This window comes from Brienomyrus brachyistius, chromosome 9 (assembly GCF_023856365.1).
Source record: "Brienomyrus brachyistius isolate T26 chromosome 9, BBRACH_0.4, whole genome shotgun sequence".
Classification (NCBI taxonomy): domain Eukaryota; kingdom Metazoa; phylum Chordata; class Actinopteri; order Osteoglossiformes; family Mormyridae; genus Brienomyrus; species Brienomyrus brachyistius.
Window position 1 is genome coordinate 16,994,960 of NC_064541.1, and position 22,980 is coordinate 17,017,939.

Consider the following 22,980-nt stretch of genomic DNA (forward strand, 5'->3'; position numbering starts at 1 on the left):
TGTATAAAAAGATTTGCCCGGTTTCACTTGACAAAAATTCCTGTTTATGAGCAAATGACAGTCAGGCTTTTTTTGTTTGTTTCAATGTAAACTTTTATTAACTGTGTTCAGTACAGCCCATGTACAGTCACACACGGGGGGTCTACAGGGTGGGTTCATACAGTGCAGATCCAGCAAACAAAAGTCATTTATAGACAAACAATGCACATGCATCAGTAAACGGAACACTCAACAATTTACAAAGGCATTTCTAAGTGCAAAGAGAAAAATTTGTAAACAAAAGCTGCAACCAACTGAACTGATTTGTGCTGTAAATTGACAGGGTCTCCACAATCTATCTGATAAGATTCGTATAATCCGTAGGAATCCCAATCGTTTCAGTTAACGGGTATGCAGATATATGCTGAACACAATGGTTTTAAAAACAGATTTGTGCACAAATCACGGATTATCAAAAGCATTGATAATTTTATGTATATAATTTTATCTATGTAAAGTTATTAGAAAGTAAACTACAAGAATAGTATATATTGAGGGAATATGTATTGCACAGGGTCCATAAAATATTATAATTGCAAATTATAGTTTAATGATTGCAATATATTTATGTATATAAATAGTTTGTAAAATTTCCAGTGAATAAAAATATTCACTCACCGTAAGTGCACTGGGTTTCTAATTTGAAGGGATATAGTTATTAAAACGGACTTCACTGGAATGCAGATCTAAGTGTTACAACTGGTGTCATGACAGAAGCTGGTTTCAGCTCAAGTAGAAAGCTTAGAGTGACTCAGCCAGAGCTTTCAGATCCTTGGTCGCTAACACTATGAAATCTGATGTGATTTGACATCTGCTTTCCTAGTGCCAGTGAAGCTATTCACTGTGTATACAGTGTGAGATATAATTTCTTGTCATTCAGGTTAAACTCTATTTAGGGGCTTCTGAAGCTGCACATTTTTGGCCACATACCTATTAGCAAATTAGAAGCAGTATGGTCACAAAACTGGAATTCATAATGACCGCTTCTCTATGTTTTCATGTGCATGGATTGCATTAATGTGAAAAGTACACTGCAAATCTCTACTGGACTTTACAGTGGCGAGTCTGAATGCCAGTCATCATGTTTATTTCTTCTGACTTCTACAATTATCTTTAAACGTGGCGGCACCAAAAGCCCCTACTTTTCCCACTGCTGCGAGTTACTACCCGTGATTGTTGCTCGCGATTCCCTCCCCAGTTTCAGTTGATTGCCGGCCTCACGCAGTTGCATAGAGAGTAAAGATAGCAGCTCATTCCTTCAGCTGTGTATCACTGAACACAGTGAGCTGCTCTATCGCAGTGCAGTTTCCTTCACTGGTATTGTGAGTTTCACACTTGCATATCTTAGATTATTATGCGGCTCTCACGACAAAGTAATAAAGGGTCCTAAATACAGAATAAGCTGCAAACACCACTGAAAAAGGGAAAGATTCAAGGATCTCATGGTGCTCTCAGTATTCCAGGCACAGATTGAATAAGGAACAGCTCCTTGAGTTGTCTATTCTGTACAGTATAATTGTGCAAAGATTTAGTGCAGACTGTTGGCTCCCATGAAGAATTGTCTCATATTTCATGTTTCATTACGGCATCTGGCTTATGCTGGACAAGGAGCATGACAGTTACAACTGAACATGCTTTTAACTGCAGCAATCACTTTCACAACAGCGTTTTAGCTGATCCTGTTCTCCTAGCAAAATACAGAACAGTTCCCTAGCATGCGTTCTACATCTCATACATTCGGTCTCGTTTTGACTGAAAATATTTAGGTACAATGAAGTAATTAGCTGTAACTTAGAAAAAGCTTCAAAGACAATGGCGAGGTTCCATTCAGATGAATAATTATACTTATGTTAAGTCCTCCATGATGGATCATACTGTCAGTTTATGGGTACTAGACTCTATGACTAGTTTTGTTTGCTATTCATCAAAACGTTGTGTTCTTCCAGTGGAACCTTCAAGTTATGTTTTATTAGCCTGAAAACTTGATGTTTTTTTTTTTTTTTTTTTACAAGTTTGATACCTTGATGAATTGAGGACTTGGAATTGAGACCTTAATGGTCCAGTCAGCGGCAGTCTCCACGTAGATCCACCTGCACTACAAGTCCTTTTCCAGCATATATTATGAACAGTAGCTCCTACATCCTGTGGCGATGGACAGATATCCCTTGAAGATATTTCCTCAAAACAAAACTACAATTGTCCCACATGTTAAGTCGATGAAGTTCTTCCACATTCAAATGCAGGTGCACAAGACTGCGTGACAGTTAAATACGAAACAAGGGAGCCTCATTCTGGGTCTGAGATCTTTTTGAGCAATTGTGAAAACCAACACTGCTCACGCAGGCAATTATGAAAGTCCTCTGGCAGCATGACATCAGTGTCTACCTGTCCTCTCACAATTATCAGCATTATGAGCCAATCCTTTGCCAGTCATCTTTCACCTAGAGGAACAGAAAGGATTAATTAGATTATGTTTAGATTATTACATGTAGGTACATTCTCCATAATCGTATATTAGGTAAGTCACATGTAAGCACTAGGTTTAGCGGAACCCTGTAGAAGGAGCCTGGAACACTGTGCAGCTACATACAAAGAGGAAGCATGTGACAGATCCTAAGCTGCTGGAGCCCTTCTGGCTTTGACTGTGTGCCAAATCGCAAATTTCGAACATTAAGGTCAATGGGATAGTGAACCTATTCTCTATAGTAGTGTTATAACCAGTCTACAGGATCTGTTCAGGTAAAACTCATCTGAAGCACATCTGAAACTTGAATCGTAACTGGTGATTGGTAGCTTAGTTGATGTGGATACTCTGACTACGTTCTTTTTAAATCTAATTAGTATCTCGGCTGATCAATAGCAATCAGCTTCACTGAGTTTCGAAAACATATTAGTTATCAAAGCTTATATTATGCAAGAATTCAATGATTTGTAGACTTGATACTGAATAACACTGCAGCTATCAGTCAAGGAAAAGTGAACAATGTGGTTTCTTCATTTTAAAAAAAAAAAAGTGAAATGGCTGTATGATCTGAAAACAAAGCAGATGACAGGATCCGGGAAGCAAATTTTTTTTTTTTTTTTTGCTGAGTAGCGTCTACTAAGCCGTGGTATTAATACCTTATTTATATCCACAGCACGCGCCCTCACAAAGCTGGGAAATCAGCATTGGGGACCGACTGGCTGGGCAAGCGTGTGAGGAGGGGTCCAGCCTGAATGAAGTTATGGGGGCTGGGAATGTCCGAACCACAAACTGTTTTGAGTTAACAACGTGCGTAGAATCTTTATTTTACTTACGCACATTCTCTTTGCTTTTCTTTTTCCCCTCTCTTGTTCTCTCCCTCCCTTGCTTGTCGATCTTGAATGAATAGTCTCACTGCTGGACCATCAGAGTGCTACTGTGTCCTTCACCCTCCCTACGCCCTCCATGTCCGCCCCCCCTCCCCCCACCCATGCCGGCTCTGAATAGGTCCTGAATTTAGCGAACAGTCAGGCTGTCAGCTCAATAGGAGGTCTGGCCATGAACTTGAAGTCCTTCTCAAGCTGCCCCCCACCCCCCACCCCCCCCAGCATCACAAGGAAGGAGGAGGAGGCGTGACAGGCAATAGGGAGGGGGCAGTGACACAGACAGACATGAGGCCCAGTGTGCCAGCATGGGGGTCCCCTCCACTTCGGTTCCCAGGACTGGTATCTCCATGGGTCTGGGGGGGCCAGCTGCTCTCTCGCCAGCTGCACCAACAAGGGGGCCTGTGGCCGCCTGCAGATATGGCGGCGAGGGTGTGGGCTCTCGCACAAGCCGAAACTCTCCAGATGCCCCCAGCACCCCCACCCCCTAGTTCCCTACCCAAATTCTCATTATCTCATCACCTAAACCAGCCAGCCACTTCAGCTTACATTATATTATTGTAGCTGAGCATGATCTTCACAGCCATTTCAGTTCCAGCACTCCCTGGCTCTCATCCACTGATAGTGACTAACCACGATGATTTAAGTTGCCTAAGAAATTGACGTCATTGTCATGCATAATTTTTTGCTATAGTTTGTAAAAGCGAAGAAATTACAGAGCCTTTTCTCACACGTCCTCATCAGTTACATACGACTGCAGGCTGATGTGGTGCCCAATTTGTCGACGTTTTCCGTACATATTAACCAATGAGCAGAAGAGCTGGCTCTGCACTATTTTCTTCCAAACGAAACCATTCTGAAGCGTTTGTTTTGACTTCACGATTTTTATCATGAATTCCGCTGAGGTGCGCTGAAATTCTACGTACATCGTCTCTTGAATTCTAATTGATTCATTCATTTCACTGAAGAGGAAGTGATGCCTGTTTCGTCAGACTCTATAAAACAGAATTACAGTGTAGATGATTCTTAATGAGATGAAGCTGCTAACAGGACCTGCTCCCAACGTGTCTCATCTCTCTCAAGCGAAATACCTTGTGTACAGGTGCCATCTTTCCAGGCCCTCCCTGAAGTATCTACTGGGGAACGGCATCACCCTGGCTTCTGATAAGCGGACGCGAACAAAGGAGATGTTCTCTATGAGGCGGGTACAATGGGCCTCATTGTCTCCCAGGTCCCTTAGTTAATCTGGTCCAGCCGTCTCTAATTGGTGTTTTGGTTAAGAGCTTTTTAAACTTCTCGCTCCCCAGCCCTAATAATGGGTCCCTACAACAAGCTCGCTGGGGGTAACAATACGGGCCTCGTCTAGGCATGGGCTGCCCCAGGACTCCGTCCGAGACACAAAAAGAGCTTCCCTCTATTGAATCGTCACTGCTGTGCTCTGTCCCCCACCTGCCTGCTCTGTTGACATCGCTGCGCAGTGCTGTAGGAAAACACTCACCGTCTACCTTGCCTCCCATTCTTCACTTGGCTCAATGGCTTGATATCTGTTTCAATTATTTTCATTACTGAACTAAATGTTCCGTTTTGTAATACAAATAAAAGGCATACGATTCTTTTACCTATATAAAATAGTATTGTTTTACTAGTGTTGAAAAGCATTGTGAGATATTTTTACTGTACATGCTACATAAAAAGACATTGGTTAGTAATACACTTGAATCGTTGGTCCACAGAGCTTGTAGTGTTATTGACTTCTGATCAATGTTCATATAACTACAATTCATAAATAGCTACATCTATTCTCTGTATCCGCTATTCTCATTTATACACAATGGCTTTTTGTGAAGCATCTTAATTTTAGTCTGCGTCCATTACGACAGATTAACATGAGATTATCACATAAACCTATAATAAGATTCCTAAACTCTTAGATCCTTTTGTTTAACAACTTGAAGGCTGTGGGCATCCTAATACTCCTTGTCAGGCATAAACAGAATGCAAATACGTTTCTGTAGCAATTTTTATATTTGACCTGTTTTTTAATGTTCCTGAAATTTACAAAAAAAAACATAGTGACATTTTAACACTACTTATTAAAACAATAATATTATATTATATTGCTATCACAGCTAAGTTAAAATGTAGCATTGTTCCAATAATCCTGAGTAAACATAATGCACTGAATGTTACACTATCGTTTTGTCTTTTTTCGTAAGATAGTCGCTGGGTAAATCACTGATGAAAATATTTAAAATTATTTAGAATAAAATCGCTAAATATTTAGCTTCGGTCAGTATCATAAACGGCAGGTCTCAATTGTACATAAATGCACTGATGTTACATTTAAACGGCAACATCCCTTGTCTGATGCTGCATGCATATATTTGATGTGTCTAAAAGGGTGGCCCACCCCCCCCCCTGGCATCGGAGGGAGGGCACAAATTTCCCCGCACGTGAGCAGCGGAGCGTGCATCTCCATTACATGCGTGTATCCACCCAGTATTTGCCCAGGCATATAGTTCACTTGGTGCAAAAGACAAAAACACCACCACCCTATATATCGGGCAATTTAAGCGACAAGCACTCATCATCGGTAATTATAATACCCTCCGGATTGACAGGCTGTTCGGAGCCATAGACGGTGGGGGTCAATTTATTTATTTATTTTACCTGCTTGGGGTCCCACTGCCATTTCATGCCAGCCTTATCCTAAGATGGTGGCGAGGGCGGCATCCCCCCGTACAGGCAGGCAGCCGGGAAGGGAGGGGAAGAGGCAAACGCGTCGACAGACGTGGCCGCGCAAAGCCGGTGTAAAAATCGCAGCCCCTCCTCCTCTGTTTCACGGTCTCCCTGCGCTTCCTGGGAACCGTGCGCGCTCATTTCCTACGAAAGAAGGGAAAGGAGCATGAGTGGCCTTCCGCCTGTGTGACCGGCAGCAGCGGACACATGCACATGCACTGAGCCGCACGCCCTTTTCTCCACGTCTGTTCTCTTGGTACAGTCTGCCCCTGAGCATGCAAATCACTTTCATTATGCAAATGCATGCAAATAAGTCCCAACCATTGGAGCATCAAGGCTGGGAAAAAAAACTACACAGAGAGGGAATAAAAGAAGGGGGGGAAGGAAGGGAAGAAAGAACGAGCAGGACAAATCTTTTTGGGTGGCAGTGATAATAAGTGAAATTAACGTGGCGATGAAAAACAACGGCAGCCCACTCTGGACAAAAAAAGGCTGCCGCTGCGTCTCGCTGTTTTCGCGTAGCGTCTTTCATCTATGCTTTTCCCCCCCTGTGAAACCAATTACATTTCCGTCGTTATGCCACCCAGGATCATTGTTGTTGCCTGAATGTGTCTGTAGTTGAAGACAACAGCTGATGTTAGCGAGACATATCACCCCGGTTAGAAAATGGAACGCCTGCCATTTTACACACAGTTTGCTGTAGCCATATATCATCAACAACACTTATTGTTTATATATACATTTTTTTTGCTGTAATATAATCCTGAAAGACATGCAAACATATTAACCATGCTGTTGTCCCAAATTAACGGCAAACAGAGTTAATGTTCTTCATAGGATATCGCGTGAGTAAAGGAGCCTAAACTGAGGGGTAATATGGAACATATGTTGTCTGGGCCCCCTGCTGAGTCTCCCGTCCTGGAATCGGCAATGACCAGTTCTGGCAGAAAGGGTGATAATTGCTTAGCTTGCTCCGACGCAAATGAACAAGGGAATGTGAAAATTTCTACAATGGAGAGGATGTTTTAAAATAAAACGAAGTACACTTTAAAAGCATGCGAATAGTCACAAAGTGTTTTCTAAGAATATAAAATGAATATTTAGAAGGTTGAGACTAAGTTAATACTCTACTATAAAGTACTGGTTTTAGTATTAATATCAGCGATAAGTGTTAATTCGGTGATATCTGTGTGCAGCGATTTACTGACCGTTCGGAATAGTTTGTGCGTCAGTTTCAGATTCAAACTCCCGCCCGTTTTTTTCCCGCCAACTTTTTCTGAGAACTCTGACCAGCATAAGGCTGGATTTAGCATGTATAAACTGAATGGCTCACATGTGACAAGCAAACACTGAGGGGATTTGTGCGGTGGGGGGACTGGGGAGTAGCTCACAATGAACCTGCAGCTATTGAGCTGTTTGCTTTTGTAATTGTGAAGTTCATTAATGCCAGTCCTCCCTGTGACAGTTTACAGCGATGGTTTCTCCTACAGAAGGTCTTCTTCCTCTATACTATCCTGAAATTTCTTGAGGTCTGTTGAGGGCTCTGGCTACAGCTGGCTAAATGGTAGCCAGGAGATGAGTCCCAGGAGAGAGAAGAGACAGAGAACCTAAAAACTAAAGTACAATTGAGGGGAACCTCACTGCCTTGGTGCTGACATTTATACTGGCAACAACGCCATCATTCTTTGTCAGCGGGTGGTGTCCGTAGGAGCTGTACGATGGGTGGTGGTGGAGTGTAGTGTGAGTGTGTGAGGGGCAGAATCAGTGCGGAAAGGGTACCACTGAATGGTGGCAGACATTTAATAATTTCCTCGTTTGTGTATTTGAGTGCTCAGTTGCGCTGTACATTCATGTTGGAAAATGGCCTCATGCAAATACAAAGCGTTTGACGCCTCTACCCTGGGCAGTACAGGCTTGTTGCTTGTGGTGGTGCCTTCATAGGTGAGAGGAGAAAATAAAAAAAAACAAGCAAATAACTTGCATTTAGACACCTCAGCTGTCCAATGTGAATGTCCCCTGGTCCCAGAACGGACTGAAAACCTAAATAGAATGCAATTTCTGTTCTGGACTAAAGTCACTTCTCTAGTGTATTGGCTCAGATCTTAATTGCAGCGTGATAATTGGAAAGAAGGGTGACCAGTCTGAACATGTATAACCAGACGCCTGTTACCTAATTTTGGTATACAAAACATAAGTAGTCAAAGAAGCACAACGCTTATACAACTTAGCCCATAAAGTAAAAATGCTGTAGCTGAAGCCTATACCTCAGCCTGTTAGCTTCTCATTTTAGCTGCCATGACTTCATATCTACTCATTAACATTCTAACAGCTAAACAAAGGTATACCATCAATGTGAAAGCATGTTCTACATGTGGTTTCACATATGATACATATGGCACCATACAACGTGCATTAATCCTCTTTCACTACACATTACGGTGAGCCCAATTCTTAAAGACAGATGTTAACACATTATCTGTGAGGTGTTGCACTCAGATTTGCTTGGATCTGCTGAATTTGGGATGACGTCACACAGAAATTGAAAACGCAAATGGGTAAACAAATCTTCAAAACACTATAGAGATGGATTGCAAAAGATATATAATAGAACACCATTTTCATAACCTACTCTTTATGCACCACAAAAGGCCTTAATAGAAGAACGAAGTTCTGACATCATGTGACATCTCTGCAGAAATAGGAACTTTAAGAATTTGCAAAGCCAGGGCCTTGTGACTGATTAGCTTATGTTTGTTGCGCGTGCGATCTATGTACTCCTGTTACTGGTAAGTAATTCTGCTTAATCCCCTTCATCATCAGGAGCCCACTAACTCCTGCAAATGGTGGAAATGTATTTGTTTTTCACAGGGAGGGGGCTGCTAAAATGTGGACTCTGAACAGGCCAACAGTGAACAGTTCTTCCTGCCCGTTTGACATACTCCATTAACGGGGCAAGAAGGGCAAAAATCACCCCGTTTTTTTTGTTCCTTAGAAAACACTGTCTGTTTGTTCGGCCCCCGTTGTGGTGGAAGAGTAGCAAAGGGCTCCATTGTTTCCCCATGACAAGTGTACTAGTTCTATTGACTGTACAGTTGACTGGGGGGGTAAGGCTACAATGCCTGTTTTTCTACTTGACACTTGCAGTCTAAATCTGCTTGCCTAGACCATGAAAACCAAGACAAATCCACCCCACGGCTCCTCCTCCACTCTTTTTCCGACAGACGTGGAAGAAAGGACCCAGCTTGGCCTTTTGTTTGAAAATCCTGACTTGGGCCTTTTCAAGGCGACAAAATGCGAGGGGGGCTCCTTCTAGAACTTTCTACCAGGATTTGTGATGCAGAGAGTTAGAGAGATAACAACGCTGACTGCCACACACAAAGACCCCCCCCCCCCCCCCCCGCACACACATTCCTGGTCTGTACGGTTTACCCTCCAACACCATGCTGTACCTGCATGGAAATTTCTCGTAAATGTCCACTCTCCATTACAGATTTCCATGGGACACAAGGCCAAGTGGAGACTTGTTTACTGGAATGGGATCAAAGCCAACAGTACAGCACTCCTCCATTAGGATTGGGAGTTTCTTTTTGCACTCACACTGAGTCCCTGTTTATCTCAGTGCTATCCACACCGATACAGGTTTCCATGACAACTTACGTGATGGTTGCTAGACTCAATTCAGCAAGGACGACTGTCGTTAAGATAGCCACTCCCCCCACCAGCCTCGTCCAATCAAAAATAAGGATTTCCGGCCATTCAGACTCCAGATAAATCCTTCACAATACAAGCAACCTGAGTCATGAGGAAAATGAGCGGCATATGCGTGCTGGGTCACTTCCTGTCACCTCTCCACAAAGCTCCCCCCGAACGTCTGCTTGCGTGTTGTACTCGGCGACTGCACTGCAACAGTGAAAACAGGCTGAGTGGGTGTCAAAGGCTACACATGTAGATAAGCAAGCTTGGACTGTATTCTATGAGCTAATTGGATAGGATGTGCTTGAACTGTGGTGCCTGTCTGCTGAAAGCTCTGTTCGTGTCATGGAGGCGGAGAAGGGAAGCAGACTGATGCTCCTTAAGTTCTCCTTGAAAAATTAGCTATCAGAGGATGTTAGTGGGCCTAATACCAAATACTGTTACACCCTTTGTTATGTAATATAGTTTCAAAGACTTAGATTTTGAAAGATGATCATTCCCAAAATTAAATTATGAAAAATGATGAAAAACCGACCGCGAAGAGAGTATTGAAAATATGCGCGTCATGGAGCCGAAATAAGAAACCGATTATTTCTAGATCATGCTTAGTGTGACGTAATCTGCGTGGATTTCTAAGGGAAAGAGATGTTAGTAGGAGCCAGTTCAATGTGCTGGGCCCCCCGAATCTGCCAGGGTATCCATGCCCGTACGGCACCCCTAAGTATATCCCTTGTATATGCAGAGGATCGTATGCTGGTTTGACGGGCGGAGTAATAATACTGTCCTCAGGACACTTTCTGGGTGTAATTGTTCCTGTCCGCAGCCTTAATATGGGGCCGCGGGACCTACGGCTGAGTAGGGCCGGGTGGGGCAATTTGTCAGATCAGCACTGCGGTCAGCTGGCAAAGCACAGCTCGCCATGCCGGAAGCTTCCACAGAGGCCGACTGCCCCATGAAATTAACGACTCTGAGGCACCACCTCTGAACTTTGCTGAGCCGAATCAAACAAACATCACATGCCATTGGCAAGGGCCAGTAAAATTAGTGTCCTGAATAGTGCAACATTTTACAGCCCCCGTCTGGGTTTCCCTGCCAATGGGTATAAAATTTTACGGTGCACCGAACATTTTGGGCAATGTACTAAAGCAGAACTGCGGCTTACAGAGAAAACTCTGTCCTGCTGACATGCTGGCGAGCGACTGCCATGTGATATTGAGCTATAAGCCCTAGCATACTGCATACCGGCTTCAGGGAATTAATAGATTAACCATGGTCATGCAGCACCAACACCCCCTCCTGTTAATGCAGGAAAGGGGCTATCAGGGAATCAGCATGTGCTTTTCATTTTTCTCTTGATTAAAATTTCACTGTTACTTTAGCTACTCGTGGAAGTAGCTCCAAATCCAAGTGCTGGAGAGAGTAAACGGGGCAAGAAGTTCACTGTAATAAAGGTCTGAAACATACAGATGTTTCCTTTCAACTGTTAAGTATCTGGCTGAGTTTTTGCTGTGAAATTTAAGGTCACCCCCCCCCCCCCCCCCCCCAGGGAAGTAATGTTTTTCTTAACGGAGTTACTACATCAGCTAGCACCCTTTCAAAGGATTTCATGGGTTGTGGCTATAGACAATAGGAGCATGAAGCTCTTTTCAAGCTTTACCTGTAACCCTGGTGCTATCAAACTATGCTAAGAGGCGTCTTGTCTGGTGTTACTGCTCAAAGCACGTGTGTCACAGAGAAAGCTGATGGCTGAGAATTCCGCCTTACCTTTCTGTTTTACTTTCGCTCTGCTCTCTTCCGTTTGCTTCTTTGTTGGATTTGGTTTCTACTATTGCATTCTTTTCTCTTCTTTTTTGCATTCCCAGGGATGAAGGAAGTCTTGTTGCCTTTCAGGAGTGTAATGGGATTCTTGTTACTTTCGGTTATCTAGCTTTATGAAGAATGTACACCACTCATACAGCTAGATAACCAAAGATAACAACCAACCCCTAGGCCACCCAAATTCTCAAGCCATATGTGTCACAGCCAGGACAGATTCAGACCTATAATCACAGGAAAGACACATAGGTATCACAAAGAAATCAGCAACTGGAAATATTCATAGCTGTTCCATTTGCTGTTTATATACCATATTGTATACTAACATTCAAATAAGATCTCAATGCACACATTGTATCAAAAGGAGAAAAGATCTGTCAAGCATTAAAGAATATAAAAATATAGTGTGATTACAGTTTGATAGAAACCTTTGTAATGCTTATTTTAAACTGCACCTAAAATACTTTAGCAAAGGATGTAAAGAAAGTTAAAAGATGGCACAACCTATTTAATCGGAGTTATTCTTGCTCTTTATTTTTAATATGTATATGAAGCAGAATTTTAACAATGCGAATCCAGACGCTTCGCTTTGTATATTGTATCGATTTTACTCATTTTGTCGGACCTTTTTGTAATAATTTTCACTCCATCCAGATCCCTGTACACGGATGCACATGCACACACGCACACACAGACACACACACACACACACACAGCATGACACTGGAGCTGATGTAATTAAACCTCTTTCTCTTAGCACAGTGGCACCGCGAGGCCCCACCCTCTCCCTAGTCTTGTAATTATACTGAAAAAAAAGAGGGGAAATCACCCCCCACCCTCTTCACCACCTGCATCTGTACACTGATACACAAAGTCAATGATTGCAAGATCGCTTTAACTATAACAGCTTCCCTTCAGGTTATGTTTAATTCCCTATACATTTACATTCTCATTGTCCACATAATGCTGCCTGGGATGGGTTCCAGACCCCTCCTAGAACCCAGTCGTGGAATCGGGATTTGAAGATGGATAAATGGAGCGACGCACATAGTAGAACTGCACATTCCTGCTACATTAATACACTTTCTTCCATTTTATTACGCTCATTGTAAATATGTATGAGGCTTTGTAGATATAATGATATACATTTATAAAGCCACCGTATAGCCAACGATTCACAGGTGCCCACAGCGTTGTGTCACATCCCAATATGTCATTGAAATACTTGTTAAATTGTTAAGTAGAAGTGGTCACATATAAGTAACAAGTTAACGATACACATTTCTAATATAAATTCATATTTGAACTGCATACTGTTAAATATTTGATAAATAAGTGGAAATAAGTAAGTGATAGGTGAGCCTTTTGTGGGATATTAAACATGTATATTTAACATCCCAAGAACAATACTAATGAAAACATTATTGCTATCTATCTATCTATCTTTCTATCTATCTATCTATCTATCTATCTATCTATCTATCTATCTATCTATCTATCTATCTATCTATCTATCTATCTATATCTAACATGAACAATCCTAGTTTGACTGTAACTGTTGTATAGGAGGAATGTATACTTGTGTATTTTATTCCCATCATAATTTTTTCCTTTATATTGTTACTTTAATACAGTCGTTTGTTTCCCAACATTTTTAATCAAACTACAATACCATATAAAACTATGTGGCTATACTACGGAAAAATAGCAAATAAGAAATTTCTGAAAAATCCATATTAAAAAAATCGTACACATTTATATTTATCTTCCGAAAACACAATAAATTACGTCAATATAGTACATATTATACCTAGAAAATATTCCTTTGTAACATATGTTTTTATATTTAAGGAATTAAAATCCAAAAGGAAATATTTTGATGTTTATGCTATTAAATATAATCGTTTTTTAAATCAAATTAAATGTGATTTAATGTATTTATCTATGTGTGCATTCATTTTAACAACATTTTGCGATGCTGGGGAAAAAAACTATGATTGAATAGAGATTGGAGACGGTATAGAGTGACAGATCGGTCGGGTACGGCGCTCTTTTCAGCACCACCAACAAAGGACAGCAGTCCTGCGCTGCTCTGTTCTATACGGTATTGACAGATCTAGCCAAATACTGTTTATTATTATTTATTTGTATTGTGCTCATACTTCAGCCTCGATTTAGTTAATAAATAAATACAGCTTACTTGATTAACAAGTTCGTCCGATTCTTTAGAAACATTTGTATTCTTAAATAGATTAAATTCAGCAACTTAAATTGTGAACTAATTAATAGACTAGTGCAAATTTTAACATTAAAAAATGCAATCCGTAACCCGGGTGTAATCACTTTGAGTTCACTGAGACGGCTGTGCGGCACATTTATGAATACAATCCAGTAGAAATCGGTCCTCTCTCTTCCCCCCCCCCATACACTACAGGTGCATCTTTCATTTATTCGCTAAAAACTAATTACACCCCTCCTACCATTGGTAGACACAGCGGAATGACGAATACGCCTGACACGCATTAATTAGCTTTATCAAAGGGAAAGTCTATGGATAGAATGTTCTGAAGCCTTCCACTCGCTTGGGCGGTTTGTTCACTTCTGTGCAATAGTCTAGTTTTGGGTGGATCCCAAATTCCAACATAGAAATAAAAACACTCCCCTAATTAATGTATGGCCTAAAAGCCTAGGAATTCGATTCCAAAAATGTAGGCCTATGTAATAATGCAAAACGTTACAATCATTCAGTGGTATTAATTTATTCATTCACTAGCTTCTATATTTCACTGCAAGGTTTAACCTGTGGGAGGTTGCAGTTGGATTAGAATATGATAATGCGCGTTTATTTGGTGGTGCTGGCTGGGTACAGATTGGCACGAACGGCGGTGGCACACTTTATCGGCATCAGTCCGAAACTCGTATACAAAAAGGTGGATGCTGTATCCATTACGTCCATTCAGTTCGGTTGTTGTGTGGTTCTAGGTGGTGGAAAATTTAATTCGTCAATATCACTGCCAGATTGTTTCTGACGTATTTACCGAGAAAGCCTGATTACTTAATCTTTTTTTAGTTATTTGTAAAGAAAAATAAAAAACAGAAAACTGCACTCAATTTAAGTGATGCTGTGAACATTTTTGTATTATTTTATTGAAACGAATAAAAACTCAACATTTTTACGTTAAATTAATCGAAATCATACGATTAAGAATCTATGTCCTATAGCTCTTAGCACAGGACAAACGGGTTATGGGAAATGGACGTATGGTTTTAATTGATAATATAAATATATTATATTACACTTTATCACGACTTCCCTTACAATCCAGCTACCCACCATTGTAATGAATCACTAATTTTCAAGGTGGTTATTACTATTATTATTATTATTATTATTATTATTATTATTATTATTATTTATAGTGATAATATATTTTGTAATAACTTTATCAGCTCTATGTTGGTAGGGTTTCTCAATGGATCTTGTTATGTTCAAAACGGTTCTACACGAACTCGAATGACGCACAATATTACACGATAATTACACGATTACTCTGTATTTGTTCCATTCACACCCTATGGAATGTATAAATAAAAACTGAGCATATGTGTTATTTTGTAACAGGTCTATTAAATACATACGTCACCATACAGTCGCTCTAGTGCTTTAAATCTGACTGAAGCTGTATTCTTTGGGTATACGCTTGCGCGTGTATGACTACACATACGCACACTCCCACGACACACACACGATACCTAATGCGTTTTTGTTTTTCTCATTACCTATATCACGTGACCTCCTTCAAATATTTTCTCAAGTGGGTCCTGTAAAAAAACAAAACAGAATACGAAGTATATATTACTTTACTTCAGTTACGTGAACAGAAACAGTATCTTGCTTGGGGTAAAATATTTTCAGTATATGTCATACGTTGACTGATATTTAGTAACGTTGCTTTTCCCTGCAAATTTCCCTGCCTTTAGCAGAAATAACGTACAATTTCTGAGGATTCCAGTAAAACAGGGCTTAAATGTTGGAGGACGGAGTGAAATACATGCTGCAATTAGTGAAAAACGCACACGACAACAAATACTTATATTTATCTTGTTTCGATTCCAATCAAAGGAACGCACTAAGACAGTCAGGAATAGCGTAAGACTTCTTGCTTACACACTTCTTTAGCTTCAGTCAGGCGAATCAGGCAAATATACATATGTTCTGTTATAACAATATCACGGATCACTTGACAAATTTGAGTTCAAAACGGTATGGATAGCATGTTGTGTGGAGGTACTCGGAACGGATCCTTTTGACTAATAAATGCTGGTTAAATGGTATACATTGAAATATGGTAGTCTCAATTAATATATATATATAGACACACCTATACGAGAATATAACACGTAAAATATGGAACTCCTAAACTCCTTTATATAAGACAGTAAATGTATGAGAGCATCAATATATTGAAAGGCACACACGCATTCACATATGGTTCATTATTTGCGTAAAGATTAAGAGCAAACGTGAGTTTTAAATTGAAATTACATAAGAATCAATTAACCACAGCCAGAATGGAGAACCATTTTGTTTCAGCTGTATTTATTACATTAAAAAGCGCCGTATTAATAAAATAGTTGTCATGACTATTGAACAACCATCACGTGGTTCCAACAGTGTATTTCATAATTCTGAACAGTATGACAAAGCGAAGAATTACAAGGTCTTCCTACAGAAATGTTACATTCAGACTCAATGCGGCACGTACACCTTAAACGGCGTAAGTTCTAGATAGACAAGCAATCTAGATAGATAATGCTTTATCGCCTCAATTACACAAGTTACATAAACGCATTCCTCTGCAAACCAAATGACAAGATCAAAATATAATCTTAAAATAGATCATCATATGTCATAGCATTTCCCTTTTTAATTGTGAGACCAAAGCTTTCATTCCGGTTTTTGGTTTAAGATGCTGGTCTTCTGCCATGGTGAACGTGCCCATTCCTGTTAGGACATTTAATTAACGTAATTTATTTTATTAAGTTCCTCCAGTATTGGAAAAATTATGTTACATTGTACACAGGCAACACCCTTGCTAAACGGAGGCTAGTTGGCCTCACTATTTCAAAAATCTACAACTGATTGATTTCAACCAAATATAAACCCTACAATACAGGAAAGCACAACACACAATTATATTTATTTTATGTATTTTTAAAAGATGCTTACGTTTTAATACATTGTACATGCCTGAGAATGCACACTTGTGCGTCCATCTCGCTTTTTCCTTCTGCGTCAAAAGCACTGTCATGTTATCAGCTTCATGCTTTCAGTTTTATACAACCGCGCTCTCATTTTACTTAGATTTATGAATATTGACTATTGGATTGAATTGAAAGGAAAATATGGGAAACATACCGAAACAATTCGCTTCCCTATTTAGTTATATTGGAGTGAATAGCACATTACTGCGCTTCACGTGTCAGGTGGAAATGTATTACACGTGTCTCCGCCTGGCAAATGGACACTAAATTCGCCTAGAGCGTAAAGGGTGGGTTTTGGCCTTATGTTAACTCAAGCATCACGCTAGTTATTCAGATTTTGGGAGGACTGTGGATTAATTGTCGGCCCCAGCGTTTCACATTGAACATATATTCAAAGTGTCTCTTTTCAATCGTGGCGATAACACAACACATGGAGCTTAACTATGCTGAAGCCAATACGCAAGTGAGAGACGGAATTTTGAGTAAAACCCAGCATATTCGCATAATCTGAATGTCTGCAGTGTGCAGTACACATTGTGTGACCCAATAAGTGCAATAATGATGATGGTGATTCATTTGAAGTATAAGACAAAAATGTATGAACGACAAAAATTCTAATAATATTGTATAAATAGCTGTTCGTGCTTATATGGTGGACCATTGTGATCTTAAATGTATGTTCTTTTAGTTGCGTTATCTAGGTTTGGGTAAAGTGCACTATAATTCCGTAGGGCGATATGGATGGCGCTTAGTAATCCGTGATATAGTTCATACCCAGGCCAATCTTTTATTCAATTATCAAATGAACTTATGTTGCTGGATAAATAACTCACAAAAATACCTAACAGTACCTAAACTGATAACGCACAATCTGACCTTCTCTGACAGTCATTCTCCCGTTCAACTTGAATGAAAAGCTTAATCATATTAATAAAAATCTGCGCGTTCTTCTTCACATAAGAAACACTGCCTTTCAGCAGTTCAGATTTTTCTCGCAGTGCTTCATTGTTATAAACATGCGTTGTGGCTTTGGTTATCTTATTAAAGTGGGGTTGTGCGCATTGGTCAGACGATGTGTAAGAATGACGGAGATAATGTAGAAAGCATAGAATCATTTGGCACATATTATATGGTGTTATTTTTAAATATTTTTCTAATCTTTTTCTTGGCTGAGAAATCGCGTTGCTAGAGGCGCCTGTAGCTTGTGCTTTATAATAGTACGGAATATATAGTCTAGTAGATCGAAAACAATACGGTTCAGCATATATTCTGCTTTTGTCACAGACAACACAGATCGATGCCTTTGTGTCCGTTACAGGTGTATATACGTACATCTCGTTAAAAATATCCTACCCTTACCTTCTTTTGATAGCCGGGGGATTTGCCGTATTCTTTCCACAACAGTCAAATGAAGGAATCGTCCAGCGGCGTAGAAGAACTGAGCTTCAGTCGTTCGCTTCTCTCATGGTCTTGCGCTTCATGGCTGCAGCTCGCGGTGACGTCGCGCTGGCCCCATCCATTCAGATATTCTCGGTCGGATTCCCCCATTTTTTATTTATTGTCATGATTATTTCCCATAGAGATGGCGTTCTCCTCCCCTTGAGAGGAAGCGAAGTGAGCTGTTCGCCTTCCCCCGCCCTGCTACAGCCGCACACCATTCCCTATATCAGACTAGGTGTGGACTTAGACACGCAAGCCAAAAACATATACCGTCGCCAAGACCCTCCCCTTTATGACACGATGCAGCTACACTTTTGTCCCCACCCTCCGAAATAGACTAAGAATAACGAGATTACGCGAAGACATTTCATGCCCGTTTTACATTCTATTTTCTTCATTCCCTCTATGCGGCTTTTAATATGTCAGTCATTCGATCTACGAAGAACGTCTTTATCATTGAGCATGACTATCAAAGTGATACCAGAATTCGTTTAACTTCGCTGATTTCAATTAGTTATTCGATCGAGATTAAATCAAAGACATTGCAACTTTCTTATTTAAAAAGTCTTGGTTTCTGTTTGTCTAACCATTATAAGTCTGAACACCTCGTTAGCGTGTACGTATAAACTAACGCAAATTTAATTCTGTTTGATCAATTCTGTTTGATCAAAGCATGCAAATAACCATAAATTACGTAAGAAATTCAGTTGTTTAATGGTTGCATAAAGTGTAATGTCACTTTAAATCCATCATCGCGTGAAATAATGTCCAGTTTGACTTCGAGGCTCCCATGACTGCAGTCGACCGCCGAAATCAAGTGTCCGCATTTTCCATTATATTTGTTCCCTTTTGGAAATCCTGCAGTCTAGGAATGCGACCACTGGGTCACTAGGGTGACACCGTGCAAATCAGCTTTAACTGTCAGCACCAAGTTCAGACCTACAGACATGCGAATAGAAAGGGTCTAGGCCGGTTAATTATCATAATAATCAGATCTTGGGGATAAAATCTCCTTTGAATAAATTACTTGTTCAATGGGAGGCGCGACTGCCAAATAGACAACTTTGTCAGCTTCTGTTGTTGTTGGTTTCTCACTAAATATGGCCTGAGTCTCCCATTATTTCCACTCCAGTTTGGACCTCTTCCTAGAAACCTAACTATAAATACAGTTACTGTTTCGTTGTCGGTCCTAACCGAGTAAGCTGGGTTTTTTTTCCAACTAAGAAAACGCTCAGCGAAGTCTGTTACCATGGGCGGACCGCAGGAGCCTCTTTGGAAGCCAGTGCAGGAGCAGCTAATGGGGTATGGATAATGCACAATGGCTTCGTTTTTCTCCACAAAATGCATGGGAACCCGTACGCACCGAAGTGGACAGGAGACTTTTTGAATTGTGATGAGATGTCTCAAGTTCATTATCACCCAACCCCCGCCCCCCCCCCCAACCGGAGTGTCTCTCATAGCCGAGGCTCCTGTTACTCCATAACATACGTTTTCAAGATCTCGTACGACATTTTTATGCTTTAGAAACAATAAAGCCGCCGCAATATTGTGCTATTACACAAGACAGCCTAGTCTAAAAGCACAGACGGTATTTTAAACAATTGTCTACTTTGTGAGAAGTATTACATTTTACTTACAGCAATTTCGTTCGAACTATTAAAAGTGTTAAACCATATGCATTTTGCAGTGTTCGTGAGCGGTGTATAAACATACGGTGAAATTAAGCAAACACTTGGAATACTACATCAAGTAGGCCTACTCGCTTTTCTAAGTAGGTCTGTGTTTGCTTATCATTGAACAAACTCTATTACAGATGTATACCATATGTTTAATGCGTTTCTTTAATAAGAACGCTTGTTGAACACTAATAACTATCAGTAATGACAAGTAACACAGGAACACGCGACTGAAGTTAAAATAATGCTACTAAGGATTTGTATCAATGACAATTAATTAGCCCCGCATGTGTAGATCACTTACTATTCCCATTGCAACTGTATGAAAGTAAATGAAGGCATATTATTTTGGTACTTAAATAATTGGTAAGACAAGCAAAAGTTTCCAGAAATTATATTAAAATATTATTAATTAGTTTTCTATTCGATTTATCTGCTTTGAGCGTACGTTGCAAATTAAGTATATAATTCTCAATCAAAGTGAGAAATGTAGGAACACTTTAACACTAATGTTGTAGAGACATTATATAAATCAAAGGAGTCATTCGCGTTTGTTTATATGTTTAGAAACAACTTATATATGTAGAATTTGTATGTATTTAGGGCATATATAACCTTTTACTTTATTTAGACATGAACAGACAAAAATAATATTTTTTTCCACGTTGCCTATTTCCAGATATAATACGGATTTTTTAAAGAATTTAGACTGTTAGCGTGTTTCAGCCATGTGATGAATTTTAACATATGTGTTTTATAAGATAGTAATCAGTTCGAGAGGAGTGAAAATTTCACGAACAACACATATACATGTGTAAGTTGTAACACTGGAAGATTTAGTAAAGAAGAGCTGGGTAAAGAAACGCATGAAATAACCATGAACATAAGCTTGCATGAGTGTGATGGAAATCAGAGAGTAATGTGAGAGTAGGGGACGCTCATTATACTGTGCGCGCGCCATGTGGGACGCCTAGAGCGTTGCATTCATGCAGGAAAATCAAAAATATAATTTAGCAGAATGATGGGTGGTAGTGATTGACGGTGTTTACATAATGTACAGTCTGTTTTAGCAATTTGGAGTATTTTAGAATGATAAGTATATAAAACACAGTTAATAGGCCAGTTTACCGAACTGAAGGTACAGATGGCATATAAATTACTTTACCATCCTCTTTTGGCCTGTATACGCGTTGAACTCCCAATTAAAAATATTACTTCCATATATTAACTGTGTAATTTTACCTGTTGGAGACGTACGTTTATGGCATTGCTATTATTTAAGTATCTCATGTTAATGTGACAGCAGTTTAGTTTCCTGTGATTTGAAGAATTCTTTGGTTAGTTTAATTGACAGCGTGTTTTGTCTGCTGCATCTGACCCACTCAACATCGTACTTTATTAAAGTTAATAAGTGAATGTGGCCAATGCGATTATCTGTACTTTGGAATGCGATTATCCCGGGATTTCGCTTTGGGGTGGTGGATTGTTTAAAGTAACTAAGTAATTATACTTAGTTTTTCTAATACTGCAAATCAACAGAAGATCGCAACGCAGAACGTCATCGTTAACATTTAATTTTTTTTCTCCCAAAAACTGATGAGTAAGATTGAGATGAATACGAATGCTAGTTAAAGGCCACTTTTACTCCCAGTGTTAAATTGTGACATAGTATATCTGCTTACCGCAGTGACTTTTTAGGTTACTCACTCACTTATACGTTTTAATCACACGAATATGAACAAAACATATCGATCCTAATCGTTTAAATAAAAATTCAAGACCCCTGATAACAAATGATTTATAAGTTTCACCCAACAAAATATTTTTATTATTATCGTACATAAAAAAAGACAAAATTCATATATCGTTAATCTACTAAGGATCACAAATGCATTTTTACATATACAATATCTGAATGCAAATAAAAAATATAAGATACGATTGCGTCATCATGTTTCACATCGAAGAGTAATTTAGTATTCACGTACATGGCTGAGAAATAATACTGTAAGACGTAATTCACGAATTGTTTTCGTCACATTGTAGGAAACGTAGCATGAACATAATTCAGATTTCTGCTGCAACACTTCCTGATCATATTCTCGCAAGCTTTTCAGTTGGCTTTGGTTTGCATCTGTGTGTTTCTCACAGCGGACCACTTGTTTACAAGGGCAATTTTTTGTGTGGATTCGTTTGAAACTCGGACTTTGTCGGGCAATTTCACTCCAGAATCCAGCAAAGCAGTATGTATATATATATTTTCTCGCCACCTCCAGTAAATTGAATCACTTGTCTGGGGAGCCAAGATTCTCAAACGTGCTCAGCAACCCAAACCTTACCATCTTTTGTCTCCCTAAAGCTGACACATTGTCAGCCCTCCGTGGGAGCTGAGCCCTCCAACACAGACACCTCCTCACCCCATATGAGACAATCTATTTACCCTCCAAATTGGTCATCATTGTAGATTACGTGTGGAAGTCACTTATTATTTTAAGGTTGAATTTGTATGGCTTTAATTGATTCCTGGGACTAAATTTTCCACAATGTTTCAAACACTATATAGAGCTATGTCTATATAGTCTCAACCATACATATTTGACAAATTTCCATAGACTTGGGCTTAAGTGCCAAAGCGAATGTTCAGAAGGCAGAGGGAGGGTTTAACGTCACAGAAGAGCGTCCGTACTGCATGTCAGTGCAGTATAGGGGAAGTACGGATTTGGGTAGCACAGACAAAACAAGTGTGTTAATATTTCAAAGAAATTTAGCAAATTATGTATACATCATTATCCATCATTTGCAAACTGTTTGTTCTAAACTAGACATGTGTTTCTATTAGCACGGCCACCTTTCCCTCTTGGCGTCACATTGTCACGGTAACTGCCCCTGTACCATTCTTGTGGTGGTACCATCTGCTAGCTCTCACGAGCAATAGAACAATCACAAATCAAAAGAAACTGAGAGACGG

At 39.9% G+C, this 22,980-nt stretch overlaps 1 long non-coding RNA gene across 2 annotated transcripts; it reads right to left on the bottom strand.

The window, feature by feature from the left end:
• Nucleotides 1-73: 73 nt before the first annotated feature.
• On the bottom strand, nucleotides 74-18,377 carry LOC125749426 (uncharacterized). Of its 2 annotated transcripts, XR_007399916.1 has the most exons (5): nucleotides 18,256-18,311; nucleotides 15,412-15,453; nucleotides 11,581-11,855; nucleotides 6,055-6,267; nucleotides 74-2,480 (listed from the first exon to the last, which is right to left on the bottom strand). It is a non-coding gene; the product is annotated as an uncharacterized LOC125749426 (long non-coding RNA). The 2 variants fall into 2 exon arrangements; XR_007399917.1 differs by lacking the exon at nucleotides 15,412-15,453 and having other exon boundaries at nucleotides 18,256-18,377.
• Between the last annotated feature and the right edge of the window lie 4,603 nt (nucleotides 18,378-22,980).